The sequence below is a fragment of the Aulonocara sp. 'chitande type north' Nkhata Bay genome, linkage group LG3 (assembly GCF_057382095.1).
Source record: "Aulonocara sp. 'chitande type north' Nkhata Bay isolate Kocher_YH1m ecotype deep benthic linkage group LG3, A_spYH_male_GT1.1, whole genome shotgun sequence".
In the NCBI taxonomy this organism is placed as follows: Eukaryota; Metazoa; Chordata; class Actinopteri; order Cichliformes; family Cichlidae; genus Aulonocara; species Aulonocara sp. 'chitande type north' Nkhata Bay.
Window position 1 is genome coordinate 38,096,980 of NC_141346.1, and position 14,591 is coordinate 38,111,570.

Below are 14,591 nucleotides of genomic sequence, written 5' to 3' on the forward strand. Positions count from 1 at the left end.
AGATGGAGGTGCTCTGGTACTTCCTCTCCATACCGCCTTGATTGTTTAAAATATGTGACTTGTAGGTCACACATACTTGGCAGCAAGTATGCAGTTGCGGATGAACAACAGCACCCCAAAGAATATCAGCCTTGATAAAACAGTTGACTGCGTTCATCAAACGACCGTCCTGGATATACCATTGTTGGTTAAAACATGGTTGATTATAACATGGTATAACCAACATAAGAGTTGCACTGCACGTTTGTGCAGCATTGTGCATTACCTGGCAAGCACAGTGATATCGTCCCTGGGTGGGCTTGAACCACCAACCTTTCGGTTAACAGCCGAACGCGCTAACCGATTGCGCCACAGAGAATGACAACGCGCAACCCACAGGTGTCGAGACTGGACGGGGGACTGGGGGAGGGTGTTCCGGTCTTTTTTGGTTGTTAACAGCCAAAAGCTCTAACCGATTGCGCCACAGAGACTGACAACCCGCAACCCACAGGTGTCGAGACTGGACGGGGGACTGGGGGAGGGTGTTCCGGTCTTTTTTGGTTGTTAACAGCCAAAAGCTCTAACCGATTGCGCCACAGAGACTGACAACCCGCAACCCACAGGTGTCGAGACTGGACGGGGGACTGGGGGAGGGTGTTCCGGTCTCTTTGGTTGTGGGGTATACGATTGTGCAACAGAGACTGAGTGAAGCCAAGCAGGGGCGTCGAGAGAGGACCGGGTGGCTAGATGGAGGTGCTCTGGTACTTCCTCTCCATACCGCCTTGATTGTTTAAAATATGTGACTTGTAGGTCACACATACTTGGCAGCAAGTATGCAGTTGCGGAAGAACAACAGCACCCCAAAGATGGATATCACCCTTGATAAAACAGTTGACTGCGTTCATCAAACGACCGTCCTGGTTATAACATGGTTATACCATGGTTGGTTAAAACATGGTTGATTATAACATGGTATAACCAACATAACTGTCATAAGAGTTGCACTGCACGTTTGTGCAGCATTGTGCATTACCTGGCAAGCACAGTGATATCGTCCCTGGGTGGGCTTGAACCACCAACCTTTCGGTTAACAGCCGAACGCGCTAACCGATTGCGCCACAAAGACTGACAGCGCACAACTCACAGGTGTCGAGACTGGACGGGGGACTGGGGGAGGGTGTTCCGGTCTTTTTTGGTTGTTAACAGCCAAAAGCTCTAACCGATTGCGCCACAGAGACTGACAACCCGCAACCCACAGGTGTCGAGACTGGACGGGGGACTGGGGGAGGGTGTTCCGGTCTCTTTGGTTGTGGGGTATACGATTGTGCAACAGAGACTGAGTGAAGCCAAGCAGGGGCGTCGAGAGAGGACCGGGTGGCTAGATGGAGGTGCTCTGGTACTTCCTCTCCATACCGCCTTGATTGTTTAAAATATGTGACTTGTAGGTCACACATACTTGGCAGCAAGTATGCAGTTGCGGATGAACAACAGCACCCCAAAGAATATCAGCCTTGATAAAACAGTTGACTGCGTTCATCAAACGACCGTCCTGGATATACCATGGTTGGTTAAAACACGGTTGATTATAACATGGTATAACCAACATAAGAGTTGCACTGCACGTTTGTGCAGCATTCTGAATTACATGGCAATAACAGTGATATCGTCCCTGGGTGGGCTTGAACCAACAACCTTTCGGTTAACAGCCGAATGCGCTAACCCATTGCGCCACAGAGACTGACAACGCGCAACCCACAGGTGTCAAGACTGGACGGGGGAGTGGGGGAGGGTGTTCCGGTCTTTGTTGGTTGTTAACATCCGAAAGCTCTAACCGATTGCGCCACAGAGACTGACAACCCGCAACCCACAGGTGTCGAGGCTGGACGGGGGACTGGGGGAGGGTGTTCCGGTCTTTTTGGTTGTGGGGTATACGATTGTGCAACAGAGACTGAGTGAAGCCAAGCAGGGGCGTCGAGAGAGGACCGGGTGGCTAGATGGAGGTGCTCTGGTACTTCCTCTCCATACCGCCTTGATTGTTTAAAATATGTGACTTGTAGGTCACACATACTTGGCAGCAAGTATGCAGTTGCGGATGAACAACAGCACCCCAAAGAATATCAGCCTTGATAAAACAGTTGACTGCGTTCATCAAACGACCGTCCTGGATATACCATTGTTGGTTAAAACATGGTTGATTATAACATGGTATAACCAACATAAGAGTTGCACTGCACGTTTGTGCAGCATTGTGCATTACCTGGCAAGCACAGTGATATCGTCCCTGGGTGGGCTTGAACCACCAACCTTTCGGTTAACAGCCGAACGCGCTAACCGATTGCGCCACAGAGAATGACAACGCGCAACCCACAGGTGTCGAGACTGGACGGGGGACTGGGGGAGGGTGTTCCGGTCTTTTTTGGTTGTTAACAGCCAAAAGCTCTAACCGATTGCGCCACAGAGACTGACAACCCGCAACCCACAGGTGTCGAGACTGGACGGGGGACTGGGGGAGGGTGTTCCGGTCTCTTTGGTTGTGGGGTATACGATTGTGCAACAGAGACTGAGTGAAGCCAAGCAGGGGCGTCGAGAGAGGACCGGGTGGCTAGATGGAGGTGCTCTGGTACTTCCTCTCCATACCGCCTTGATTGTTTAAAATATGTGACTTGTAGGTCACACATACTTGGCAGCAAGTATGCAGTTGCGGATGAACAACAGCACCCCAAAGAATATCAGCCTTGATAAAACAGTTGACTGCGTTCATCAAACGACCGTCCTGGATATACCATGGTTGGTTAAAACATGGTTGATTATAACATGGTATAACCAACATAAGAGTTGCACTGCACGTTTGTGCAGCATTCTGAATTACATGGCAATAACAGTGATATCGTCCCTGGGTGGGCTTGAACCACCAACCTTTCGGTTAACAGCCGAATGCGCTAACCCATTGCGCCACAGAGACTGACAACGCGCAACCCACAGGTGTCAAGACTGGACGGGGGAGTGGGGGAGGGTGTTCCTGTCTTTTTTTTTGGTTGTTAACATCCGAAAGCTCTAACCGATTGCGCCACAGAGACTGACAACCCGCAACCCACAGGTGTCGAGGCTGGACGGGGGACTGGGGGAGGGTGTTCCGGTCTTTTTGGTTGTGGGGTATACGATTGTGCAACAGAGACTGAGTGAAGCCAAGCAGGGGCGTCGAGAGAGGACCGGGTGGCTAGATGGAGGTGCTCTGGTACTTCCTCTCCATACCGCCTTGATTGTTTAAAATATGTGACTTGTAGGTCACACATACTTGGCAGCAAGTATGCAGTTGCGGATGAACAACAGCACCCCAAAGATGGATATCAGCCTTGATAAAACAGTTGACTGCGTTCATCAAACGACCGTCCTGGTTATAACATGGTTGATTATAACATGGTATAACCAACATAACTGTCATAAGAGTTGCACTGCACGTTTGTGCAGCATTGTGCATTACCTGGCAAGCACAGTGATATCGTCCCTGGGTGGGCTTGAACCACCAACCTTTCGGTTAACAGCCGAACGCGCTAACCGATTGCGCCACAGAGACTGACAACGCGCAACCCACAGGTGTCGAGACTGGACGGGGGACTGGGGGAGGGTGTTCCGGTCTTTTTTGGTTGTTAACAGCCAAAAGCTCTTACCGATTGCGCCACAGAGACTGACAACCCGCAACCCACAGGTGTCGAGACTGGACGGGGGACTGGGGGAGGGTGTTCCGGTCTCTTTGGTTGTGGCGTATACGATTGTGCAACAGAGACTGAGTGAAGCCAAGCTGGGGCGTCGAGAGAGGACCAGTTGGTAAAATGGAGGTGCTCTGGTACTTCCTCTCCATACCGCCTTGATTGTTTAAAATATGTGACTTGTAGGTCACACATACTTGGCAGCAAGTATGCAGTTGCGGATGAACAACAGCACCCCAAAGAATATCAACCTTGATAAAACAGTTGACTGAGTTCATCAAACGACCGTCCTGGTTATAACATGGTTATACCATGGTTGGTTAAAACATGGTTGATTATAACATGGTATAACCAACATAACTGTCATAAGAGTTGCACTGCACGTTTGTGCAGCATTGTGCATTACCTGGCAAACACAGTGATATCGTCCCTGGGTGGGCTTGAACCACCAACCTTTCGGTTAACAGCCGAACGCGCTAACCGATTGCGCCACAGAGACTGACAACTCGCAACCCACAGGTGTCGAGACTGGACGGGGGACTGGGGGAGGGTGTTCCGGTCTTTTTTGGTTGTTAACAGCCAAAAGCTCTAACCGATTGCGCCACAGAGACTGACAACCCGCAACCCACAGGTGTCGAGACTGGACGGGGGACTGGGGGAGGGTGTTCCGGTCTCTTTGGTTGTGGGGTATACGATTGTGCAACAGAGACTGAGTGAAGCCAAGCAGGGGCGTCGAGAGAGGACCGGGTGGCTAGATGGAGGTGCTCTGGTACTTCCTCTCCATACCGCCTTGATTGTTTAAAATATGTGACTTGTAGGTCACACATACTTGGCAGCAAGTATGCAGTTGCGGACGAACAACAGTACCCCAAAGAATATCACCCTTGATAAAACAGTTGACTGCGTTCATCAAACGACCGTCCTGGATATAACATGGTTATACCATGGTTGGTTATAACATGCTTATAACATGGTTGGTTATAACATGGTTATAACATGGTTGGTTATAACATGGTTGGTTATAACATGGCTGGTTATAACATGGTTATAACATGGTTGATTATAACATGGTTATAAGATAGTTGGTTATAACATGCTTATAACATGGTTGGTTATAACATGGCTGGGTATAACATGGTTGGTTATAACATGGTTATAACATGGTTGGTTATAACATGGTTATAACATGGTTGATTATAACATGGTTATAAGATAGTTGGTTATAACATGCTTATGACATGGTTTGGTTATAACATGGTTATAACATGGTTGGTTATAACATGGCTGGTTATAACATGGTTGGTTATAACATGGTTATAACATGGCTGGTTATAACATGGTTATAACATGGTTGGTTATAACATGCTTATAACATGGTTGGTCATAACAAGGCTGGTTATAACATGGTTGGTTGTAACATGGTTATAACATGATTGTTATAACATGGTTGGTTATAACATGGTTGTTATAACATGGTTGGTTATAACATGGTTATAACATGGTTGGTTATAAAATGCTTATAACATGGTTGGTCATAACAAGGCTGGTTATAACATGGTTGGTTATAACATGGTTATAACATGGTTGTTATAACATGGTTGGTTATAACATGGTTATAACATGGTTGGTTATAACATGGTTATAACATGGTTGATTATAACATGGTTATAAGATAGTTGGTTATAACATGCTTATAACATGTTTGGTTATAACATGGTTATAACATGGTTGGCTATAACATGCTTATGACATGGTTGGTTATAACATGGTTATAACATGGTTGGTTATAACATGGCTGGTTGTAACATGGTTGGTTATAACATGGTTGGTTATAACATGGTTATAACATTGTTGGTTATAACATGGTAATAACATTGTTGTTTATAACATGGTAATAACATGGTTGGTTATATCATTGTTGGTTATAAAATGGTTGGTTATAACATGGTTATAACGTGGTTGGTTATAACATGGTTATAACATGGTTGGTTATAACATGGTTGGTTATATCATGCTTATAACATGGTTGGTTATAACATGGCTGGTTATAAAATGGTTGGTTATAACATGGTTATAACATGGTTGATTATAACATGGTTATAAGATAGTCTGTTATAACATGCTTATAACATGGTTGGTTATAACATGATGTTAACATGGTTGGTTATAACATGGTAATAACATGGTTGGTTATAACATGCTTATAACATGTTTGGTCATAACAAGCCTGGTTATAACATGGTTGGTTATAACATGGTTATAACATGGTTGGTTATAACATCGTAATAACATGGTTGGTTATAACATGGTTATAACATGGTTGGTTATAACATGGTTATAACATGGTTGATTATAACATGGTTATAAGATAGTTGGTTATAACATCCTTATGACATGGTTTGGTTATAACATGGTTATAACATGGTTGGTTATAACATGGCTGGTTATAACATGGTTGTTATAACATGGTTGGTTATAACATGGTTATAACATGGTTGTTATAACATGGTTGGTTATAACATGCTCATAACATGGTTGGTTATAACATGCTTATAACATGGTTGGTCATAACAAGGCTGGTTATAACATGGTTGGTTATAACATGGTTATAACATCGTTTTTATAACATGCTTATAACATGGTTGGTCATAACAAGGCTGGTTATAACATGGTTGGTTATAACATGGTTATAACATGGTTGATTATAACATGGTTATAAGATAGTTGGTTATAACATGCTTATAACATGGTTGGTTATAACATGGTTATAACATGGTTGGTTATAACATGGCTGGTTATAACACAGTTAGTTATAACATGGTTATAACATGGTTGGTTATAACATGGTTGGTTATAACATGGTTATAAAATGGTTGGTTATAACATGGTTGGTTATAACATGCTTATAACATGGTTGGTCATAACAAGGCTGGTTATAACATGGTTGGTTATATCATGGTTATAACATGGTTGATTATAACATGTTTATAAGATAGTTGGCTATAACATGCTTATGACATGGTTGGTTATAACCTGGTTATAACATGGTTGGTTATAACATGGCTGGTTGTAACATGGTTGGTTATAACATGGTTGGTTATAACATGGTTATAACATTGTTGGTTATAACATGGTAATAACATTGTTGTTTATAACATGTTTATAACATGATTGGTTATAACATGGTTGGTTATAACATGGCTGGTTATAACATGGTTATATCATGGTTGGTTATAACATGATAATAACATGGTTTGTTATAACATGGTAATAACATGGTTGGTTATATCATTGTTGGTTATAAAATGGTTGGTTATAACATGGTTATAACGTGGTTGGTTATAACATGGTTATAACATGGTTGGTTATAACATGGTTGGCTATAACATGCTTATAACATGGTTGGTTATAACATGGCTGGTTATAAAATGGTTGGTTATAACATGGTTATAACATGGTTGATTATAACATGATTATAAGAGTCTGTTATAACATGCTTATAACATGGTTGGTTATAACATGGTTATAACATGGTTGGTTATAACATGATAATAACATGGTTGGTTATAACATGGTAATAACATGGTAATAACATGGTTGGTTATAACATGCTTATAACATGTTTGGTCATAACAAGGCTGGTTATAACATGGTTGGTTATAACATGGTTATAACATGGTTGATTATAACATGGTTATAAGATAGTTGGTTATAACATGCTTATAACATGGTTGGTTATAACATGACTGGGTATAACATGGTTGGTTATAACATGGTTATAACATTTTTGGTTATAACATGATAATAACATGGTTGGTTATATCATGGTAATAACATGGTTGGTTATATCATGGTTACAACATGGTTGGTTATAACATGGTTATAACATGATTGTTATAACATGGTTGGTTATAACATGGTTATAACATGGTTGTTATAACATGGTTATAACATGGTTGTTATAACATGGTTGGTTATAACATGGTTATAACATGGTTGGTCATAACAAGGCTGGTTATAACATGGTTGGTTATAACATGGTTATAACATGGTTGTTATAACATGGTTGGTTATAACATGGTTGGTTATAACATGGTTATAACATGGTTGGTTATAACATGGTTATAACATGGTTGATTATAACATGGTTATAAGATAGTTGGTTATAACATGCTTATAACATGGTTGGTTATAACATGGTTATAACATGGTTGGTTATAACATGATAATAACATGGTTGGTTATAACATGGTAATAACATGGTAATAACATGGTTGGTTATAACATGCTTATAACATGTTTGGTCATAACAAGGCTGGTTATAACATGGTTGGTTATAACATGGTTATAACATGGTTGATTATAACATGGTTATAAGATAGTTGGTTATAACATGCTTATAACATGGTTGGTTATAACATGGCTGGGTATAACATGGTTGGTTATAACATGGTTATAACATGGTTGGTTATAACATGATAATAACATGGTTGGTTATAACATGGTAATAACATGGTTGGTTATATCATGGTTACAACATGGTTGGTTATAACATGGTTATAACATGGTTGGTTATAACATGGTTGGTTATAACATGGCTGGTTATAAAATGGTTGGTTATAACATGGTTATAACATGGTTGATTATAACATGGTTATAAGATAGTCTGTTATAACATGCTTATAACATGGTTGGTTATAACATGGTTATAACATGGTTGGTTATAACATGATAATAACATGGTTGGTTATAACATGGTAATAACATGGTAATAACATGGTTGGTTATAACATGCTTATAACATGTTTGGTCATAACAAGGCTGGTTATAACATGGTTGGTTATAACATGGTTATAACATGGTTGATTATAACATGGTTATAAGATAGTTGGTTATAACATGCTTATAACATGGTTGGTTATAACATGGCTGGGTATAACATGGTTGGTTATAACATGGTTATAACATGGTTGGTTATAACATGATAATAAAATGGTTGGTTATAACATGGTAATAACATGGTTGGTTATATCATGGTTACAACATGGTTGGTTATAACATGGTTATAACATGATTGTTATAACATGGTTGGTTATAACATGGTTATAACATGGTTGTTATAACATGGTTGGTTATAACATGGTTATAACATGGTTGGTTATAACATGCTTATAACATGGTTGGTCATAACAAGGCTGGTTATAACATGGTTGGTTATAACATGGTTATAACATGGTTATAACATGGTTGGTGATAACATGGTTATAACATGGTTGGTTATAACATGGTTATAACATGGTTGATTATAACATGGTTATAAGATAGTTGGTTATAACATGCTTATAACATGGTTGGTTATAACATGGTTATAACATGGTTGGTTATAACATGGCTGGTTATAACACAGTTGGTTATAACATGGTTATAACATGGTTGTTATAACATGGTTGGTTATAACATGGTTATAACATGGTTGGTTATAACATGCTTATAACATGGTTGGTCATAACAAGGCTGGTTATAACATGGTTGGTTATAACATGGTTGGTTATAACATGGTTATAACATTGTTGGTTATAACATGGTAATAACATTGTTGGTTATAACATGTTTATAACATGATTGGTTATAACATGGTTGGTTATAACATGGTTATAACATGGTTGGTTATAACATGGTTATAACATGGTTGGTTATAACATGATAATAACATGATTTGTTATAACATGGTAATAACATGGTTGGTTATATCATTGTTGGTTAGAAAATGGTTGGTTATAACATGGTTATAACATGGTTGGTTATAACATGATTGGTTTTAACATAGTCATAACATGGTTGGTTATAACATGCTCATAACATGGTTGGTTATAACATGGTAATAACAAGGTTGGTTATAACATGGTTATAACATGGTTGTTATAACATGTTTGGTTATAACATGGTTATAACATGGTTGTTATAACATGGTTGGTTATAACATGGTTATAACATGGTTGTTATAACATGGTTGGTTATAACATGGTTATAACATGGTTAGTTATAACATGAATATAACATGGTTGGTTATAACATGATAATAACATAGTTGGTTATAACATGGTTATAACATGGTTGGTTATAACATTTTTGGTTATAACATGGCTGGTTATAACATGGTTATAACATGGTTGGTTATAACATGATAATAACATGGTTGGTTATATCATTGTTGGTTATAAAATGGTTGGTTATAACATGGTTGGTTATAACATGGTTATATGGTTGGTTATAACATGGTTATAACATGGTTGATTATAACATGCTTATGACATAGTTGGTTATAACATGGCTGATTATAACATGGCTGGTTATAACATGGTTGGTTATAACATGATAATAACATGGTTGGTTATAACATGGTAATAACATGGTTGGTTATAAAATGGTTGGTTATAACATGGTTATAACATGGTTGGTTATAACATGATAATAACATGGTTGGTTATAACATGGTAATACATGGTTGGTTATAACATGGTTATAACATGGTTGATTATAACATGGTTAGAAGATAGTTGGTTATAACATGGTTATAAGATAGTTGGTTATAACATGCTTATGACATGGTTTGGTTATAACATGGTTATAACATGGTTGGTTATAACATGGCTGGTTATAACATGGTTGTTATAACATGGTTGGTTATAACATGGTTATAACATGGTTGGTTATAAAATGCTTATAACATGGTTGGTCATACCAAGGCTGGTTATAACATGGTTGGTTATAACATGGTTATAACATGGTTGTTATAACATGGTTGGTTATAACATGGTTATAACATGGTTGGTTATAACATGGTTATAACATGGTTGATTATAACATGCTTATAAGATAGTTGGTTATAACATGCTTATAACATGGTTGGTTATATCATTGTTGGTTATAAAATGGTTGGTTATAACATGGTTGGTTATAACATGGTTATATGGTTGGTTATAACATGGTTATAACATGGTTGATTATAACATGCTTATGACATTGTTGGTTATAACATGGCTGGTTATAACATGGCTGGTTATAACATGGTTGGTTATAACATGATAATAACATGGTTGGTTATAACATGGTAATAACATGGTTGGTTATAAAATGGTTGGTTATAACATAGTTATAACATGGTTGGTTATAACATGATAATAACATGGTTGGTTATAACATGGTAATACATGGTTGGTTATAACATGGTTATAACATGGTTGATTATAACATGGTTATAAGATAGTTGGTTATAACATGCTTATGACATGGTTTGGTTATAACATGGTTATAACATGGTTGGTTATAACATGGCTGGTTATAACATGGTTGTTATAACATGGTTATAACATGGTTGGTATAACATGGTTGGTTATAACATGGTTATAACATGGTTGGTTATAAAATGCTTATAACATGGTTGGTCATAACAAGGCTGGTTATAACATGGTTGGTTATAACATGGTTATAACATGGTTGTTATAACATGGTTGGTTATAACATGGTTATAACATGGTTGGTTATAACATGGTTATAACATGGTTGATTATAACATGCTTATAAGATAGTTGGTTATAACATGCTTATAACATGGTTGGTTATAACATGGTTATAACATGGTTGGTTATAACATGGCTGGTTATAACACAGTTGGTTATAACATGATAATAACATGATTTGTTATAACATGGTAATAACATGGTTGGTTATATCATTGTTGGTTATAAAATGGTTGGTTATAACATGGTTATAACATGGTTGGTTATAACATGATTGGTTTTAACATAGTTATAACATGGTTGGTTATAACATGCTCATAACATGGTTGGTTATAACATGGTAATAACATGGTTGGTTAAAACTTGGTATAACCAACATAACTGTCATAAGAGTTGCACTGCACGTTTGTGCAGCATTCTGCATTACCTGGCAATAACAGTGATATCTTCGCTGGGTGGGCTTGAACCACCAACCTTTCGGTTAACAGCCGAACGCGCTAACTGATTGCGTCACATAGACTGACAACGCACATCCCACATGTGTCGAGACTGGACGGGGGACTGGGGGAGGGTGTTCCGGTCTTTTTGGTTGTGGGGTAAACGATTGTGCAACAGAGACTGAATAAAGCCAAGCAGGGGCGTCGAGAGAGGACCGGGTGGCTAGATGGAGGTGCTCTGGTACTTCCTCTCCATACCGCCTTGATTGTATAAAATATGTGACTTGTAGGTCACACATACTTGGCAGCAAGTATGCAGTTGCGGACGAACAACAGCACCCCAAAGATGCATATCACCCTTGATAAAACAGTTGACTGCGTTCATCAAACGACCGTCCTGGTTATAACATGGTTATACCATGGTTGGTTAAAACATGGTTGATTATAACATGGTATAACCAACATAACAGTTGCACTGCACATTTGTGCAGCGTTCTGCATTAACTGGCAGTAAAGCTGCCATCATCCCTTGGTGGGTTTGAACCACCAACCTTTCAGTTAGCAGCCGAACGCGCTAACCGATTGCGCCACAGAGACTGACAACGCGCAACCCACAGTTGTCGAGACTGGACGGGGGAGTGGGGGAGGGTGTTCCGGTCTTTTTTGCTGTGGGGTAAACGATTGTGCAACAGAGACTGAATAAAGCCAAGCAGGGGCGTCGAGAGAGGACCGGGTGGCTGGATGGAGGTGCTCTGGTACTTCCTCTCCATACCGCCTTGATTGTTTAAAATATGTGACTTGTAGGTCACACATACTTGGCAGCAAGTATGCAGTTGCGGACGAACAACACCACCCCAAAGATGCATATCACCCTTGATATAATGGTTGACTGCATTAATCAATTGACCGAGTCTACCATGGACGCCATTGTGAAACATAAACGGAGCATTTTGAGGAAGCAGTTGCACTGCACGTTGGTGCAGCATTCTACATTACCTGGCAATAGCTTAGAACATGGTTGGTTATGACATGGCTGGTTATAACATGGTTGGTTATAACATGATTATAACATGGTTGGTTATAACATGGTTGGTTATAACATGGTTTGTTATAACATGGTAACAACATGGTTGGTTATAACATGGTTATAACATGGTTGGTTATAACATGGTTGGTTATAACATGCTTATAACATGGTTGGTTATAACATGGCTGGTTATAAAATGGTTGGTTATAACATGGTTATAACATGGTTGATTATAACATGATTATAAGATAGTCTGTTATAACATGCTTATAACATGGTTGGTTATAACATGGTTATAGCATGGTTGATTATAACCTGATAATAACATGGTTGGTTATAACATGGCTGGTTATAACATGGTTATAGCATGGTTGATTATAACATGATAATAACATGGTTGGTTATAACATGGTAATGACATGGTTGGTTATAACATGCTTATAACATGGTTGGTCATAACATGGTTATAACATGATTGGTTATAACATGGTTGGTTATAACATGGCTGGTAATAACATGGTTATAACATGGTTGATTATAACATGGTTATAAGATAGTTGGTTATAACATGCTTATAACATGGTTGGTTATAACATGGCTGGGTATAACATGGTTGGTTATAACATGGTTATAACATGGTTGGTTATAACATGATAATAACATGGTTGGTTATAACATGGTAATAACATGGTTGGTTATAACATGGTTATAACATGGTTGTTATAACATGTTTATAACATGGTTGATTATAACATGGTTATAACATGGTTGATTATAACATGGTTATAACATAGTTGGTTATAACATGCTTATGACATGGTTGATCATAACATGGTTATAACATGATTGGTTATAGCATGGTTGGTTATAACATGGCTGGTTATAACATGGTTATAACATGGTTGATTATAACATGGTTATAAGATAGTTGGTTATAACATGCTTATAACATGGTTGGTTATAACATGGCTGGGTATAACATGGTTGGTTATAACATGGTTATAACATGGTTGTTATAACATGGTTATAACATGGTTGGTTACAACATGGTTATAACATGGTTGATTATAACATGGTTATGAGATAGTTGGTTATAACATGCTTATGACATGGTTTGGTCATAACATGGTTATAACATGGTTGGTTATAACATGGCTGGTTATAACACGGTTGGTTATAACATGCTTATAACATGGTTGGTTATAACATGCTTATAACATGGTTGGTTATAACATGGTTATAACATGATTGTTATAACATGGTTGGTTATAACATGGTTATAACATGGTTGGTTATAACATGGTTATAACATGGTTGATTATAACATGGTTATAAGATAGTTGGCTATAACATGCTTATGACATGTTTGGTTATAACATGGTTATAACATGGTTGGTTATAACATGGCTGGTTACAACATGGTTGGTTATAACATGGTTATAACATGGTTGGTTATGACAAGATAATAACATGGTTGGTTATAACATGGTAATAACATGGTTGGTTATAACATGCTTATAACATGGTTGGTCATAACAAGGCTGGTTATAACATGGCTGATTATAACATGGTTATAACATGGTTGATTATAACATGGTTATAAGATAGTTGGTTATAACATGCTTATGACATGGTTGGTCATAACATGGTTATAACATGATTGGTTATAACATGGTTGGTTATAACATGGCTGGTTATAACATGGTTATAACATGGTTGATTATAACATGCTTATAACATGGTTGGTTATAACATGCTTATAACATGGTTGGTCATAACAAGGCTGGTTATAACATGGTTGGTTATAACATGGTTATAACATGATTGTTATAACATGGTTGGTTATAACATGGTTATAACATGGTTGGTTATAACATGGTTATAACATCGTTGATTATAACATGGTTATAAGATAGTTGGC

At 38.4% G+C, this 14,591-nt stretch overlaps 3 non-coding genes across 3 annotated transcripts; all 3 read right to left on the bottom strand.

Moving 5' to 3' along the window:
- Positions 1-3,479: 3,479 nt before the first annotated feature.
- Positions 3,480-3,553, bottom strand: trnan-guu (transfer RNA asparagine (anticodon GUU)). Its single transcript has one exon. It is a non-coding gene; the product is annotated as a tRNA-Asn (tRNA).
- Positions 3,554-4,111: 558 nt separating this feature from the next.
- trnan-guu (transfer RNA asparagine (anticodon GUU)) lies at positions 4,112-4,185 on the bottom strand. Its single transcript has one exon. It is a non-coding gene; the product is annotated as a tRNA-Asn (tRNA).
- Positions 4,186-12,166: 7,981 nt separating this feature from the next.
- Positions 12,167-12,240, bottom strand: trnas-gcu (transfer RNA serine (anticodon GCU)). Its single transcript has one exon. It is a non-coding gene; the product is annotated as a tRNA-Ser (tRNA).
- Between the last annotated feature and the right edge of the window lie 2,351 nt (positions 12,241-14,591).